The sequence below is a fragment of the Eretmochelys imbricata genome, chromosome 8 (genome assembly GCF_965152235.1).
Source record: "Eretmochelys imbricata isolate rEreImb1 chromosome 8, rEreImb1.hap1, whole genome shotgun sequence".
Taxonomy (NCBI): Eukaryota; Metazoa; Chordata; order Testudines; family Cheloniidae; genus Eretmochelys; species Eretmochelys imbricata.
Genome location: NC_135579.1, coordinates 12,640,286 through 12,655,517, shown reverse-complemented (window position 1 = coordinate 12,655,517; position 15,232 = coordinate 12,640,286). Strand labels below are relative to the sequence as shown.

The window sequence follows — 15,232 nt, the reverse complement described above, 5'->3', positions numbered from 1 at the left end:
AGCATTGTTAGAGTGATTTCAGCTGAGGCCAATATTTGGGCTAAAAAGGGCCTGTGCAATCAAATAAGTCCATTAGACATGACAATGTGTTTTAGTAAGAATACTTGGCAATTATATAATACTTTTCATGCCTAGATTTCAAAGTGTTTTGCAATGGTAAGGACCTACCAGTTTAGTGCCACTGATAGTCATGGTTATTATCCCAATTTTACAGATGATGCAACTGAGGTATAGAGGTGAAATTACTTGCCCGAGGTCACACAGTGACTCAGTGGCAGAGCCTGGAACCTTATATCAGTGTCCTGTCCATTGAAATATACAGCCTCCAATGTTATAATATTGCAAGTGAACTGAGAGTTCTATAAGAGAGTTGTCTGCTGCACAATGAGAGTGGCCAGATCACTGAGCTTCAGTATGCACTCATGAGATGACATATTTATACCAGGAGAGGTATCTTAAATAGCCTTCGATTCAAAACGTTTCACACTCCTAACCCAGAAATACTGTATTTGTATAAGAAGCCAACTGAGTGAGCAATATCTGCTTCCGCAGAGACATCAAGTGCTAGAAGTATTTTGTAATCAACCTGCTGCTGATCCTGGGCAGGGAAGATGCACCTTCCTCAGAAAGCTAACGATGAAAGCTTTTGTGGCAACATCTGTTCTTTGAAAATGACAAAGCCGAATCATCTGCACAAGCAACTGTTCTGCTATCAGGCTGAGTGATCTTTCAAAAGCAATTAACACCACAGCTTAGAAAAAACTGCACCAACCCAACTGTAGTCTTAAACCCTCTTTGTATGACTATTCCAGGTCTCAATCTCATCCCCATCAAATTATAACTGTGAGTTACAGAGAAATTTTTTGGAGATTAGTAATGCGTTAAAGAGACTTTCACCTTCAAGTTGCTGATTTGAATCCAACCCAAGTTGGTAGTGATCAACAGTAACTGCCATCAGATGGTTGTTCAATGACAGTGTGAATGGAGCTGGGGGTGTTGGCCTAATTTCTACTGGACAGGTGTGCACATAACAAAAACATGACAAGTGGCACTAAATTGGGTCTATGATTGTCATCTCAACAGTGAGACCAAGGATGGACTAGTATGGACATTGAACACCCCTCTGCAGGTAGGACCTCCAGCTCAGGGTTAGGATACATTGATTGGACAATGTGTAGAAGCTCGTAGAGCTCCTGCTTGTGCTGTATGTGTTCTGGGCTTCCACCAAAATGACATACATTTGCAAATATATGTATATACATATATATACAACTGTAAAATTGTAGGTCTTTCAGATGTAGTCTGAGGAAGTGGGTTACCAACAAAACACTGAGTTAATATAGCTTCTTTATTTACTGTGAGAATCTGAACATCACACTCATTTTCACATCACCTAATATTAAAATCCAGGCGTTTGGGTAAACTGGTAACTAAATGCCCCAGGGATTTAATTACTACTACTCTGTAATCAGAACTAAAATGTGGAAAAAGCTGTAGCTCTCAGCTTCAACAAGAAATGTCATTCTCTGCAAAGCAGTCAATAAAAAGAAGATATACAGCACACACTCAAATTTTGTGGTCCTTCCCATAGCTGAACTTGCAAGTCTTCTAACAATTTTCTTTCAAAGCTCAGATTTTTCCTTAGCTATTATCAAACTTCACAGCGTCTTGTCACTATGTTTTAATTTTGCTCTGTCTATAATTTCAATCTCAACATGTGTGGTATTGAATTAAAAGGAGCTTGCACAGTTGGAAACTGAATTCCTGTTTTTCCAATATTGGCAGAAAGCATTTGTCTGACCTGGTTCAAATTGTCCCTGATGATTTAAGCTTTGACCAGTGGCCTTAGAGAAAGAAGTGACAAAAGCTAAATGGTCTCCTTCCACAAGAAGGCAGACAGAGCTTGGCTAATGGGGTCTGTGTCATGTGACAGTGTTCTCTTTTTCTTGGATGCTTGTCTGCTGGAGCTCCTTAGGGTCAGAACTCGGTAGGTTTAAGGCAAAGGCCAGGAGGGAGTTGATTAGTGGACCAGCATGGCACATCATCCCCTGCTGACCCTGCAGCTATCCCATAGATAATGCTTGAAGTATCATGAATTCTATTCTGTCCCATCCATAGCTGCTATTCCTCAACCATGTGAGGAACTCAGGAGCATGCTGTCAGCGTCAGGGGACCAGTAGGGCAGCACAGAGGGGCCAACCCTCCAGTTGCACTCTTTTGTCTCCATAGTTATAGGGTTTCCATTCCCCACAGGGGCCACGAGAAAGAAGCTGAGAATCCTCAGAGTTCGGAGGATGTACTCCAAAATCCCTCCCACCTGAGGGAACAAATGGCTACACAGTGCACCTTCTGGAGGGAATTTCCTAGGCCCTTTGCCCATTGTTGTGGGTCTCTGCAAGTGGGGATGATCCAGCTGTAAATTCTTATGTCTTGCAGTTAAGATCAGAGAGATGACATGGCTCATACTTTTTTTTTTTCTTGTCAATTTCTTTATAAACTAAGAGAGGGAGAGAGAGACTTGGCTCCAATACTGTCTGCTCTCTCATTGCCAAAGGAAGGGTTAACTGGTTCCTTGTTAAAAACAACCCAAGTTGCATCCTGCCCCTATCTGCCAGAAGAAATAAGAGATGCCCTATTAGCAGGCCTTGTACAAACAAAGCATTGGCCTGGTGAGTGCCAGCTATTACCATCCAGTAGCATTATTTGTTTTTCCATGCTCTTAATCTTATAAACTGAAATGAGACAGCTAAAAGGGACTTCCTGAATGTTGTGTAACATTCTGTACGTGTCAAGGTGGAAGACAAACAAACCTGACTTTGAACCTAGGAAAATTTTCATAGGCCAGGTAGATGCCTGCAGGAGTCTTTCCAGGGAGGCTATGTGCTTTCTCCCTTAATGGCTGCAGCCTGCAATGGGCCTTCACTGGCAGTTAAACCCTTTCAGAAAGAGCCTAGGAAGCATGAGATTTGCATCCTCCTAAGTGTGCTACTGTTTGCTGTCGGTACTGGAGAACCCCCAGAAAAGAGCTGCAGCAGTAACAGAGGTCTGATATCTCACTGTGAAAAGGAGGAATTCTCTAGTTCATACGTAGAGAAAGGGGCCTAGTTGGGCTTCAGTGATGAATTAGAGGCTTTAACAATTCTTATTTTGGATCACCAAGCTCATCTCTCTCTCACTGTAGCATACAGCTCCAAACAAAGAGAAAGTAGATTGCTTTCAAAACCGTCACTAAGAATCCATCAACTGTTTCAATTCTTAGCTGTCATAAGCAGTGTTTTCCTTGTTGGGAATAGCACAGAGAGGCCGGACTTTGCTCTCCTCAGCAGCAGAGTGTGTCATTGCTGAGAACAGACCCTTCAATGGATGCAGCCAAGAGGCAGCAAACTCATTTAATGTAAGATGTAGATTCTGTGATGATGGGCACATAGCTAGCTAGCAAGTTAAATAGAATCTGGGGTACTTGAAGTCATAAGGTGCTATACTATTTATCTGTCATATTTTCTCCAGCTCGCCCCCCTTCCTAGCATTTCTTTTAGTATTTCATAGGTGGTGTTTTTCAAACAGGTTTTTAATTAGCCAGTGACAGTCCTGCCGCTAATCACAGCAAAACAAGTGACCTCTCTTTGGCCTTCATCTTTGGGGCAGCAAGGTGGACCCCCATCCCAAGGAAATTTGGAGCTCATGGGCCATCCTGGTCTCCCTCTCCTCCAACAGGACTAGAAAGAGAGGAAACAACTCCCAGCCAGACCTTCTTCCCCCACTCTGCAGGCATGACCAGAGAGTCTGATTTTACCCTTGCACATGGGTACTTGAGGCTCCCACTTTTGCTAAGGGCCCTGCAGATCATAAGGCCAGCCCTGGCTGGTGCAATTGTATTCTGACTCTATTACCTATTCCAGTTTGGGTTTCTGCTGCTCAGACTTCATTATTGTAAACCCCATAATATCTGATTATCAGCTGCCCAGCCAGACCAGATACAAAACATCCTTGTGGATCCCCAGCAGCATCACAGAGGGATAACTTTCCTGACCTTAATGCAAGTATGCATGGAGGGGGAGGAGAGAGAGAGCAAGCATTATGGAAATAACAAAGCAGTACTGGGCGGGAGGCTCTCCACTGCTGCAGCCCCAGAAAATGGAAAAACTTTTCTACCCTGACTGCGTGAATACCTAGCTGTTGTAACCAACAAGGATATGGGGAGATCTGCAATGGCAAAAGTTTGCCATCCGACAGGACACATCAGAAACTGGCATCCTCATGTGCACTAACCCCACGCAAGCAGATGGGGATGGTTCTGGAAGCACAGCAGACTGAAAAAAGCATAGAGCTCTTCTCACCAGTACAGCAATTGTCCAGGGCTGTACAGCATACCAGCCTGTTCAGCTTGCAGTGAATTTGTAATGGAGCAAGACAGTTTGGTGCAGCCCTTGATGGCCTGGTTTTGCTCTTACCCTTAGGTTCTCTATTGTCATCCTAAGGCTCCTCCTCCCCCCAGGATGAAGACGCCTCCAGATGGACTAGGAGGCTTATCTGCTCTGTCTGTCTGGGTGTTAACAGTCTATTTGCATAAGTACCCGTCACTATCACATGCCATGTTTCCTTTGTGTATTTGTTTGTTTTTTCCCCTCAGCAGTTTGGCTTCAGGCGCTCGACCCTCCCTGGGGGACCTTACACCAAAGCAGATGCGGAGGAAGTGCAGGATGATATATATACATTGGTCAGGGTTCCCATCCCTTCTTTTCGGTTACCTTTTCTCTTGGAAATTAAATGTGTAACTCATGGGATCTTATTTTCTCCTGATTATAGAGATAATTGAAAGTGAAATCTTCCTCCCACATCTCAGCAGCTGCCACAATCAGTGCCCTGAGGCTGGGGTGTATGGCCATTGCTGGGAAAGTGAATCTAGCTTTTGGGGCATGGATGGGGACGGGAAGGGCTAGTGCAAATGACACTAAATTAGGGCGGATAACCCACCACTCCCCCCCACAAACTGTAACAAACTCAGCCTTATGTGATCCAAGGAGGGGAGAGTCCCAAAGTCCCTTCTGAACCCTGATTTCTCATGTGACAACACAGAGCGCTTACTGTTAGGCCACCAGGCTGAGATCCCATGAGTTGTTATAGTAAAGGCACCATAGCTACAGTTCTGCTCTAAGTGATGGTGACCCTGGACTCACCTTCCAAGGTAACAGCTAAACTCTCTTTTTTCTGGTCATTAGGTCTGAAAGGTTTTTTCTCTCCATAACAAGAAAGTCATTAACATTAAACTTTAGCTACCAGGTACAATTGATCTGAAAATTATAATCTCAATAAAACATGTATGTACTGCATACCAAATGTGTTAGAAGTCTGACATGTAAGAATTGCCTCGTTGATGGTTGTCTGTCTTTCGTATGACAAGACTTCCAAAATGTATGTACTCTTACTTCAGGTATTCCTTTGATGGGAGAGATGTGCAGCATGAATGCTGTTACTGTGGTCGATTTCCTAGAAGTAGTCTCAGTTCAATATCTGATGTGTCCCCTATCAAGGCCTCTGCCCTGCCCTGGCAGGGAAATGGACTTGATGATCTAATAAGCCTTTGCCATTTCCTACAGCTGTGATATTTTACAAATATGGGGCACAACCTAGAAGTCCTCATAGTTTTCATGCAGGCCTGACTCAGGCAAGCACCCATTGATTTCATTTTGCCTTCATTGAGAGTTTTGTCACCATATGGAGTTAGTGATAGCTAAGCAGGATCTTTAGAATTTGGCACAGATATATTAACTCTTGAGGTTACTCTATACCTCACTGGCAGAGTGTCTGTGTAGGTAAACCATCATCATACTATCTAGGTGCCAATTCAGCAGAATAACCACCATCGTGCTAACTATACACAAATTCAGCAGAATAGCAACTGTTTGCAGGTTTTGATAGTGTAATACGTTCACTGCAATAGATACAGAGGGTCTGGAGAAGAGGGAAGGTTTGGAAGAAAAGATAAGGAGTTCAGTTTTTGTCATGTTTAGATTAAGCTGCTGACATGACTTCCAGGAGGAGATGTCGGAGGCGCAGACTGAAATGTGAGTTTGGCTGGAGGGAGATGAGTCGAGAATGGAAAGATGGATATACAGATTTATGAGACATTAGTTTAAAGGTGGTAGTTGAAGCTGTGTCCATGGATGAGACTGCCCAAAAAAGGGGGTAGAGTGAGTAGGGGAGGGGGAGAAGGAGGTGTATGCTAAAGGAGTGACCAAAGAGCTAGGAGAAGAGCCAGGAGAGGACAGCAGCATCAAAACCAAGGGAGTGTAAGACTTTGAGAAGAAGAACTTAACTGACTGTCAGAAGCAGCAGAGATGTCAAGGAGGATGAGGATGGAGCTGGGGCCCTGAAATTTGTTCATGAAGAGGTTGTCCTTGAGGAGAGCAGTTGCAGTGGAGTGGAGAAGAGGAAGCCCAACTGGAAGGGATGCAAGATGGAGTTACAGGAGAGCTGCAGACAGCTCAAGCTGTATACAATGTATGAAGTGAGCTGTAGCTCACGAAAGCTTATGCTCAAATAAATTTGTTAGTCTCTAAGGTGCCACAAGTACTCCTTTTCTTTTTACAATGTATTCAGTAAGCTCAGAGGGGAAGGGGAAAGAGAAATGGGACAGTTGTGCAGTAGGTGGGGTCCTGGGTGGGTTTTTGAGGAGGGAGAGTCAGCATGCTCATACTGTGAGGAGAAGGCACCAGGAGAAAGTGAAAAGAAAAGGAGTACTAGTGGCATCTTAGAGACTAACCAATTTATTTGACCATAAGCTTTCGTGAGCTCCAATTTATTTGAGCATAAGCTTTCGTGAGCTACAGATGAAGTGAGCTGTAGCTCACAAAAGCTTATGCTCAAATAAATTGGTTAGTCTCTAAGGTGCCACTAGTACTCCTTTTCTTTTTGCGAATACAGACTAACACAGCTGCTACTCTGAAAGGAGAAAGTGAGACATTAAGGAGGAGGGTAAGACGGGGCTAGGGAGATCAGGAGGTGGGAAGGAATGGAATAGGTTTCAAAATATTTTCCAGAGATGGGTGTCGTTATCCCTATTGTACAGATGAAGAAGCTGAAACAGAGAGGTGAAGTTTTGCCCAAGATGATACATTGAGTTAGCAGCAGAGCTAGAAGTAGAACTCAGGTTTCTTAACTCCCTGACACGATCCCCTCTGCCTTCAGGTGCTCAGTACCTCTCAGGATCAGGCCCCAAAGTGGTACATTTAATAATGGATGTTATTGTGTAGGAGCAAAGTTCAACTATAAGAGAGACTCTCTTAGAAGCATCTTTTCTTCCCATTCCACATGTAACCACGTTCTGCTGAACACTAATCTCATAAACAGAACTTTGTTTTTAAATTCTATGCAGAACATTTTTTTTTTTTACTGTAAAGGCAATACCTGTTGATTTAAGAAAATCATCCAAAATTGTGGGTGTATTCAAGAGGACAGGTTCAGGAGATTAACCCAAAACAAAGAAATGGGACCTGTTCTTTTCTGTTCACTGGCACTAGTGCAAGTGAGACAGAATGTGTAAGAATTTAATTCCTTTAGACATGCATCCTGAAAGTGTTACACTTACAATTTTCCTTCACAGAGCCAAATTTTGTTCCCAGCTATACCACTGTAAATCCAGAGTAATAGAAATGAAGCCAGTGGAGCTATTCCAAATTCACACTATGTAAATGAGATTAGCTCATATTCTTCATTAGCCCTATCCTGAAGTATTGTGCAGTGTTGCTGTGCACTATTAAACGGCTGTTGAATTTCACATTGGGGTGACTGCATTTCTGTGGTGAATTAATGATCCCTATACATAAGGCAGCATTCCCCGCATGCTCTGCATTGAACCAATTGGCAAACTTTCATTGATATCACTGGGAATTATATGTGCGCAATATGAAACTGCAGTGCAGGAAAGAGATCCAGTGTAAATCAGATGGTGATGTCCACATGGTCTGTAACTCATTTTGCGAGGCATTTTGTGGTCCCTTTGAAAGAATGGCAGTATGGGCTTATTTCTGTTCCCACTGACTTCAATGGGAGCTACGAAGTTTGCAACCAGATCTGGATCAGAACTTCTTCAGGATTCAGAGGAGTAAAGGATGGAGGTTTTGGACCCAGCATTTTGTTTATTGTCAATCTCTAATATAAAATGTTAATTGTTAGCTGATTCTCCAATCCTCAAAGGGCGCTTTGCGCCACATAAGCATAAATAAGGCTGAACACTAGTGGCCTGATTTAATCCCCAATTAAATCAATGGGAGCTATAGGGTACACAGTACTTTGAAAGCCAGGTCATGCATTTACATGACTAAATATGGGGAATGAAGGATCAGTATCAACTCCCACTGGTTATAACTAAACTCTTGGATCAGCCCATCTCATTTTATTTATGTCCAAACATTTGTTGTAATAGAAGTAAATTTACTATAAAGACACTTTCGGACAGGATAATGAAAATAGAAGTGTCTACTTCACCATTTATATTCTATAAATGCCTCAGCATTTATATTGCAACAGGAGAAGATTCAAGTGACATTTTCTGATAAATACCACATTAGACAGCTGCAATTTACAATGCATATATTTTTAATGGTGCTTCTAACCTAAATTAAATGCTCCTAAAATATGGTACTTATGGAAAACAAATGTGTGTTCTAGCAATTTTGTTGTTCAAGGTACACTATTTTTTAAAAACATCTTTATCCTGTCATACAGTAAATTATGCACTGCACTTTTGTAAACTTTCCCCTGGGGAGCTTATTCACTGAAGTGGAAATGTCTTTTTTACATGTTCATACCTCCGGAGAAATAGAATGAAATATATACTGAGCATCTAGAGGGAATCCATATAGAATATGGAATTTGGGCAGTCTTAATGCCTGTATTGTTTATGTGTCTTACACGGAAATGGTGCATTGATGGTGGCTCAAATCCTTAGTCTTTGACAAAAGTGGGAAAGTCACTGCATTCTATAAAAATACTGGACAAAGCTGGTGTTTACTCATCCAACAGTGGGAAAGAACATCTACCACTGGCATCTCATCCCTCACTTCCACAGGAAGTGATGTCACAGAGAGGGAGGGATAAAGCTCCACTTTTTCCTCACATGCTGCTTTTGATGTCTGAAAGAGGGAGCCTCATGTATTGCTCCCCCTGCCCTCCCTGTAGGAAGTGACAGCAATGGAGGGGGGAGGGGAATAAAACTCTGCTGGCCTCCTTGAAAGTTGCAGAGGCCCAAGAGGCAGGAGCTGCCTTTGCAAATAAATGGCTCTATCAGAGTGAATTTAGGCATATGCCCAGGGAAGTTGAGGGCCCACACCAGCATGACACTCCCTTGCTGGAAGATGATGTTGGGGATAAGGGGCTGCTTACTTTCCCTTTTGTCCATGCTATTAGGCTCAAATACCTTTATTTTTTGTCTTGTTTCTTTTTTATGTTTCAAACCATCTTTTTACAAAGAGTTGGCATGCTTTATAAAATAAATCCTTATTTTTAATGTTAATTTATTATAATTAACAAGACCTCTTATAACTGTTATTATGACTATGTAAACTGCTCAGCTGCTCCTAGCACTGCTCATTTTGGAGTCTACAAAATTTTCCTTTATTCGTCAAACGTCTTAAGTGCTGCACTCAGTTGTATTTTAAGGGCTATGTTTCCCCATCATTGTATTTTAATTGTAAAAGTTTAAAATGTCTCCAGAAAGGGAACTGAGGAATAAAAGTAGAGTTACAAGGAGAAAGTACATTACAGTGGAATCTACTGTGATGCCTAAAGTATCCATACAAAGCAAAAGGAGATATAACAGGTCTCCAATCACAGCCACAGCTGTTAAAGCTGTTTAGCTCTCTGACAATGCTTCTGATTTCCCTAAAACTACTTCTACACTGCGGTTTCTTTGAAAACTGTAACTCTTGCAATGCAGTGATTGAAGGAAAGGTTTGCTGTATTTGACTCCAAATTAGATTTGCTTTCTAATAGAACTGCACAGGTAGAAAACAGAGATGTCAATGAAAAGAATTTTGAAAAATTGCAGAAGAAATTCAATTCATTGGAATGTGAACAACTTTACACACAATCCCTTATGGATGCATGAATGAAAGATTATTCCTTCAGATGCAGGCAGACTGACATTGCTGAAAATGATATTAAACAACCAATGCTAGGATAGTCTTGAACTACCTGTGGTGGGGAGGAAATTTCTTACTGAATATCTGCTTTTTTCTTATTTTATATCTTATTTTGACCCAGCTTTCTGGTAACTAAAGGTATTTGGGATTGCAAATAAAATCTCACAATCCTCTAATCTGCCAGATTAAGTTTTCCTTTACGGTAATTCTAGTACCTCAGTTTCATATAGAGAAAGAATTATGCAACAAGAATGGGAAGGAAAAGGGATTCTTTTATATAATGACCATACGATCCATCTCTCCCCAGATCTTTCTATGACAACTCATGCTGGGAGATGGAAATATTATTATTATTATTTATTATTATTTTATTATAACATAACAGATCTTGTTATAAAGAGGACGGTGATAAATTGTTCTCTTTATCCACTGAGGATAGGACAAGGAGTAATGGTCTTAAATTGCAGCAAGGGAGATTTAGGTTAAATGTTAGGAAAAACTTCTTAACTGCAGGGGTAGTTAAGCACTGGAACAAATTACCTAGGGAGACAGTGAAATCTGCATCATTGGAGTTTTTAAAGAACAGGTTAGACAAACACCTGTCAGGGATGGTCTAGATAATACTTAGTCCTGCCTCTGTACAGTGGACTAGACTCAATGACCTACTGAGGACTCCTTCAGTCCTACAATTCTATGACTCTTGCTTTCTGTTTTTCTATATCTATTTATTATCCTGCAAATTTATACCTGTTTTAAAAAAATAAAAAACACATAGCCCAAATCCTCAGCTGTAGCCAAAGAGTGGACATTACAAATTGGGAGAGGGATGCACAAGTGGCTTTAAGCCACCTTTCTGCTTCTCAATCCATCTTGCTATGTGCCAATCTGGTCTCCTGATGTAAATTAGAGCAGTTCTTAGATGGCTCTAACTTCTGCTGGCTGCCAAAGGCCTCATGAGGCAGGTATAGCAGGCAAGAATCAGCAGGATCATATTGCCTACAACAACTGCAAGTTGTGTAGTGGCAGAGAAGTTGCTATGCCAGCTCTGTGTCATTGAGGATCTCCACATTTTGATGATCCTCCAATGGCCAGCAACCCTGGCTTTAGGCCACTTTGTGCTGATAATGTGGAGAAAAGCGGACACACTGCAGCTCAGGATCTGAAACTTATGTGTTCATTGCAGTGACTGTCAGGAGTTTTGGAACTCTCAAAGAGTAGTAAAGAGGTTGTTTCTGAAGGTCTTGAAAGTGATCTGCAAGAGATTTCAGATGCTATATTGCAATTTCATATTTTGTGGAGAATACAAGCTGTTGAGTCTGATGTTAATAGACACTGCAGATTTTAAATCTGATCCACAGACAGAGTTTGTTTCTCATTTCTCTTATGCGAGATCTTGTCTGCCCCAAGATGTATAGTGGTCTTAATCATGGTGACGAGGATTAGCATATGTAATTGTTGTGAGATAATTTAGATGCAGTATTTTATGTACTTTGTCTTTGATGCTGTTATAATTTCTGAAATTATAAATATATTTTTACTAGATATAAATAGCCAAATCTACCACTGAAGTCAATGGAGTTGCACCTGCATATGAATGCAGTTAATGTGTTCCAAAGTGTATTAATGGGCACCACACACAAATAAGGTAGATAACAATCTCATGGTGCTTTTGGGGACCCATCTTTAGTTACTGAATTTAATTTTTAATGCAAATCATATAAAACTTCAAAGCTAAGCTCTTAATGTAAAAACATCCTGTTAATGCTAAGTATGTGCTCATCATCCAAAGGTTATCTTTTTTTTCCTTTTCTTTCTTTAACATCTTATATCTTCAAATGTATAGGGTGTTCAGAATTTTCTGCCATTTATTTTCGTGTTGTGCTGGTTTGTTCAGACTTCTGAGTGTCATGTTGATGGATTTAGCCTCTTTCTCTATTGTTCTGCTGTCTTTTTCTCTATCCAGATGATGTCCACATTATCACTTGCATTGGGCATTGTATTCGTGGATCCCTAAAGCATGTCCAAAATCTGTCCATTGTCATCTTCTTACCATTTTTGATTATTTGGATTGGTTTGCTCTACTTATAATTTCTGGTGTTGCAAGAAACACGTTCCAATGGACTCTGAAGATATTCTGAAGGCATTTACTTTGAGATGAGTTGATTTTCTTGTAAATTTTTGGTGTAGGTTTCTATGACTCTGCTCCATAAAGGAGGACAGATATACTGCCGGTACTAAAAATTCATATTTTTTGTCAGCATCAATCATATTACTTTTCCAAATCTTTTCAAGTTTATGAAAGTTGTTTGCTGCTTTTGATAGTTGTTGCTTGACATCTAGCATAATGTCACCATCATTGCACATCTCACTCCCTAGATAGATTAAATGACTTTTTTTCTTCTAGTGTTTCTTCATCCACTCTTGCTTTTGGTTGCTTTTGGGATGTTGATAGCCATATATTTTGTCTTCTGGTTGATAAACAAACCAACTTTTTTGCTGCCAAAAGCTGGGTTTTTTTTCTTCCATTAAACAATGCATTGAACTAAGCAGGACAAGTTATCAGCAAAAATGAGGTCATCCAATTGTGCTTTATCAATTTATAAAATTCCTCAGTTGCCTTTGGTGGTTACTTTCTTCAAGATACAGCTAATGACCAGTGCAAACAATAGTGGGGATATAAGACACCCTTGCCTTACTCAAGTTGTCACTGCCAACCATTGGCCGATGTTGAAGGTCACACTTTATATCTTTCTTGGTACGTTCCAGGATGATGTTGCACATGGTTTTACCAGGCACTGAGAGTAACATGATTCCTCGCCAGTTACTGAAGTTGATAAGGTCACCCTTCTTTGGCAATTTTACTATGATGCTTCTCTTCCACTGGGTTGGGTTCTTTTCTTGGTTCCATATTCTATCCAAAATACAAGGAAAGTCTGTAGGGGTGGTTTTTGTTTTTTGTTTAGTTATGCAAAAATAAGTACTCACACTGTTTTGATGAATGAAGATGAAAGAAAAATGTTGCTGGTTTCTTCCCCAGAGATCACATTTCTTACTTGTCACAAAAGTCCTTATTTAAGCATTAATCATCTTAGCCTGTGCTGTGTAGACAACTCTGTTTTTTTAGAGGATTTGTACTGTTATTTCTTCTACAGTGTTAATTATATATTACACTATAAAAACTATGTTAAAAGAACTTCATTAAGATTGCAAAATAAAAAATTCACCAGTTAGGAAATGCTGGAATTCAAGTTGTTTGTGCAACCTTAATTCAGCCCCCTTGTGCACACAGAATCATAGAAATGGAAGGGACCTCGATAGATCATCTAGACCAGTCCCCTGCACTGAGGCAGAACTAAGTATTATCTAGGCCAGGGGTCAGCAACCTATGGCACGCATGCCAAACACAGCATGTAAGCCAATTGTTAATGGCACCCTGCTATCTGCCGGACCTGGGCAGACAGCAGCGTGCCACTAAAAATTCTGCCTGGCCTGGCCTGCTCTTTTCCGCCCCCCACACCTCACTCTCTCCTTGCAGGGCAGGCAAGTTTCCCCTTCCCCCCGCCTCTTCCCCCAGCGTGCTGGGTTCCTGCCCCTCCTCCTCTTCCTCCCTGCGGCTGATCAGCTGTGAGGTGAGGGCAGAGGGCTGGGTGTGTGTGAGGAGGGTTCAGGGGTCAGGGCAGCGAGCTGGGATGTGTGAGGGGGTGCAGAGGTCAGGGCAGAGGGCTGGGGGTGTGCGCTGGGGTCATGGGAGGTGCTCCCAGCCCCCTGCCCTGAGTGGCTCACGGCAGGGGGCTGGAGGGGATATGACCTGATTCCACCCCCTTCCCCAAGGTCCCCGGAGCAGAGAACGTGCTGCGGCTCCGCTTTTCCCTTTCCCCCTCCGTAGCAAGGGCTGTCAGCTCATTGTTCAATGTGTAGCCTGAGGCCTTATATATGGCACTATTCAAATCCTGCTCTGAAAACAGAATTATTAATTTCCTCATGGGCTTTTCCATGGCACTCATCACTATAGTATCCAAGTGCTTCACAAACATTAATTAATGTAAGACCCCTATGCGGTGAGGGGGTAGTATTATCCCTGTTGTACACATGGGAAGCAGAGGCAATTAAGGTACAATGCATCCACTAATTTTGGGTGTCCAATTTAAGATGCCTACGCACTTAGCACAGAACACTTAGCGTTATATAGCACTTTATATGTTCAAAGGAAACCTTCCAATGACTTCATTTACAACTCTGAGTGGTCACCACTTCTGCAAATCATCTCCCAGGTTCTCAAGTTTGGTACCTAGAAAAGGAAAAACACACAGTTAGGTACTACCTCTGAAAAGTTTGGTTTAAGTGACTTGCTTAACATCACCCAGGAACTCTGTGGCAGAAGCAGGGATTGAATTCAGTTCTCCAGAGTGGCGTTCAGTTTCCTTAATGATGAGATTCCTCCTTTCTCTTCCTACAATCCCCAGCCTCATTCAGTACATACTTTCCAACTCCTGCTACAAATGAAACAGGGGTCCTACAGAAAACAACCTTCTTCACTGCACTGCCCTGCTCCATCCCCGGAGCAGGTGCATCCTGTGCACTGAATGAGGCAGGGGTTGTGGAAAAAATAGTACGTTATCATGTAATTATAGACTGTATCAAACGCATACACACCAGGGGAGCAAATTGAGGTTGCACAAGCAAATTTCAGCTCCAGTCTCACTGGACTCCTTGTTTGAGTTACTCTGTTTCCTTCTATCTGTTCTGGCTTTTGTCTCCTCTGCATTTGAATCAGATTACTTCTTCCTCTACAATGCCTTGGGTGCAAGCAGGAGGGGATTGTTGAAAACACAGAAGAGACAGCTCCCTGGCTCTTTGTTCCAGTGCCTGACTCAACTCCAGCCTGGAGTAGCTGGGAACAGTCATTAGAAGGAAAACTCTCCTGAGCCAATGTATATTGCGTTAGGCTGGACCATGCTCAGTCTCTCTGTAGCTTGGCCACAGGATTAGTCTCGTCAGCAGCACTAGGAGCTGTGAGGGCACTGAGCATGCTCAGTGAGGATAGAAGCTTAGGAGACTTTAGCTGTTAAAATCAAAGAAGTCTCTACTGC

At 41.9% G+C, this 15,232-nt stretch overlaps 1 long non-coding RNA gene across 3 annotated transcripts in view; it reads right to left on the bottom strand.

Moving 5' to 3' along the window:
* LOC144269414 (uncharacterized) overlaps nucleotides 1-15,232 on the bottom strand; it is a 38,236-nt gene that overhangs the window by 20,423 nt on the left and 2,581 nt on the right. For 2 of the 3 annotated variants that reach the window (XR_013346918.1, XR_013346920.1), the window contains exon 2: nucleotides 14,355-14,430. This is a non-coding gene — a long non-coding RNA (uncharacterized LOC144269414). Of the gene's footprint in view, nucleotides 1-14,317; nucleotides 14,431-15,232 lie in introns of those variants that run through there. The other variant, XR_013346917.1, reaches the window with a different exon arrangement.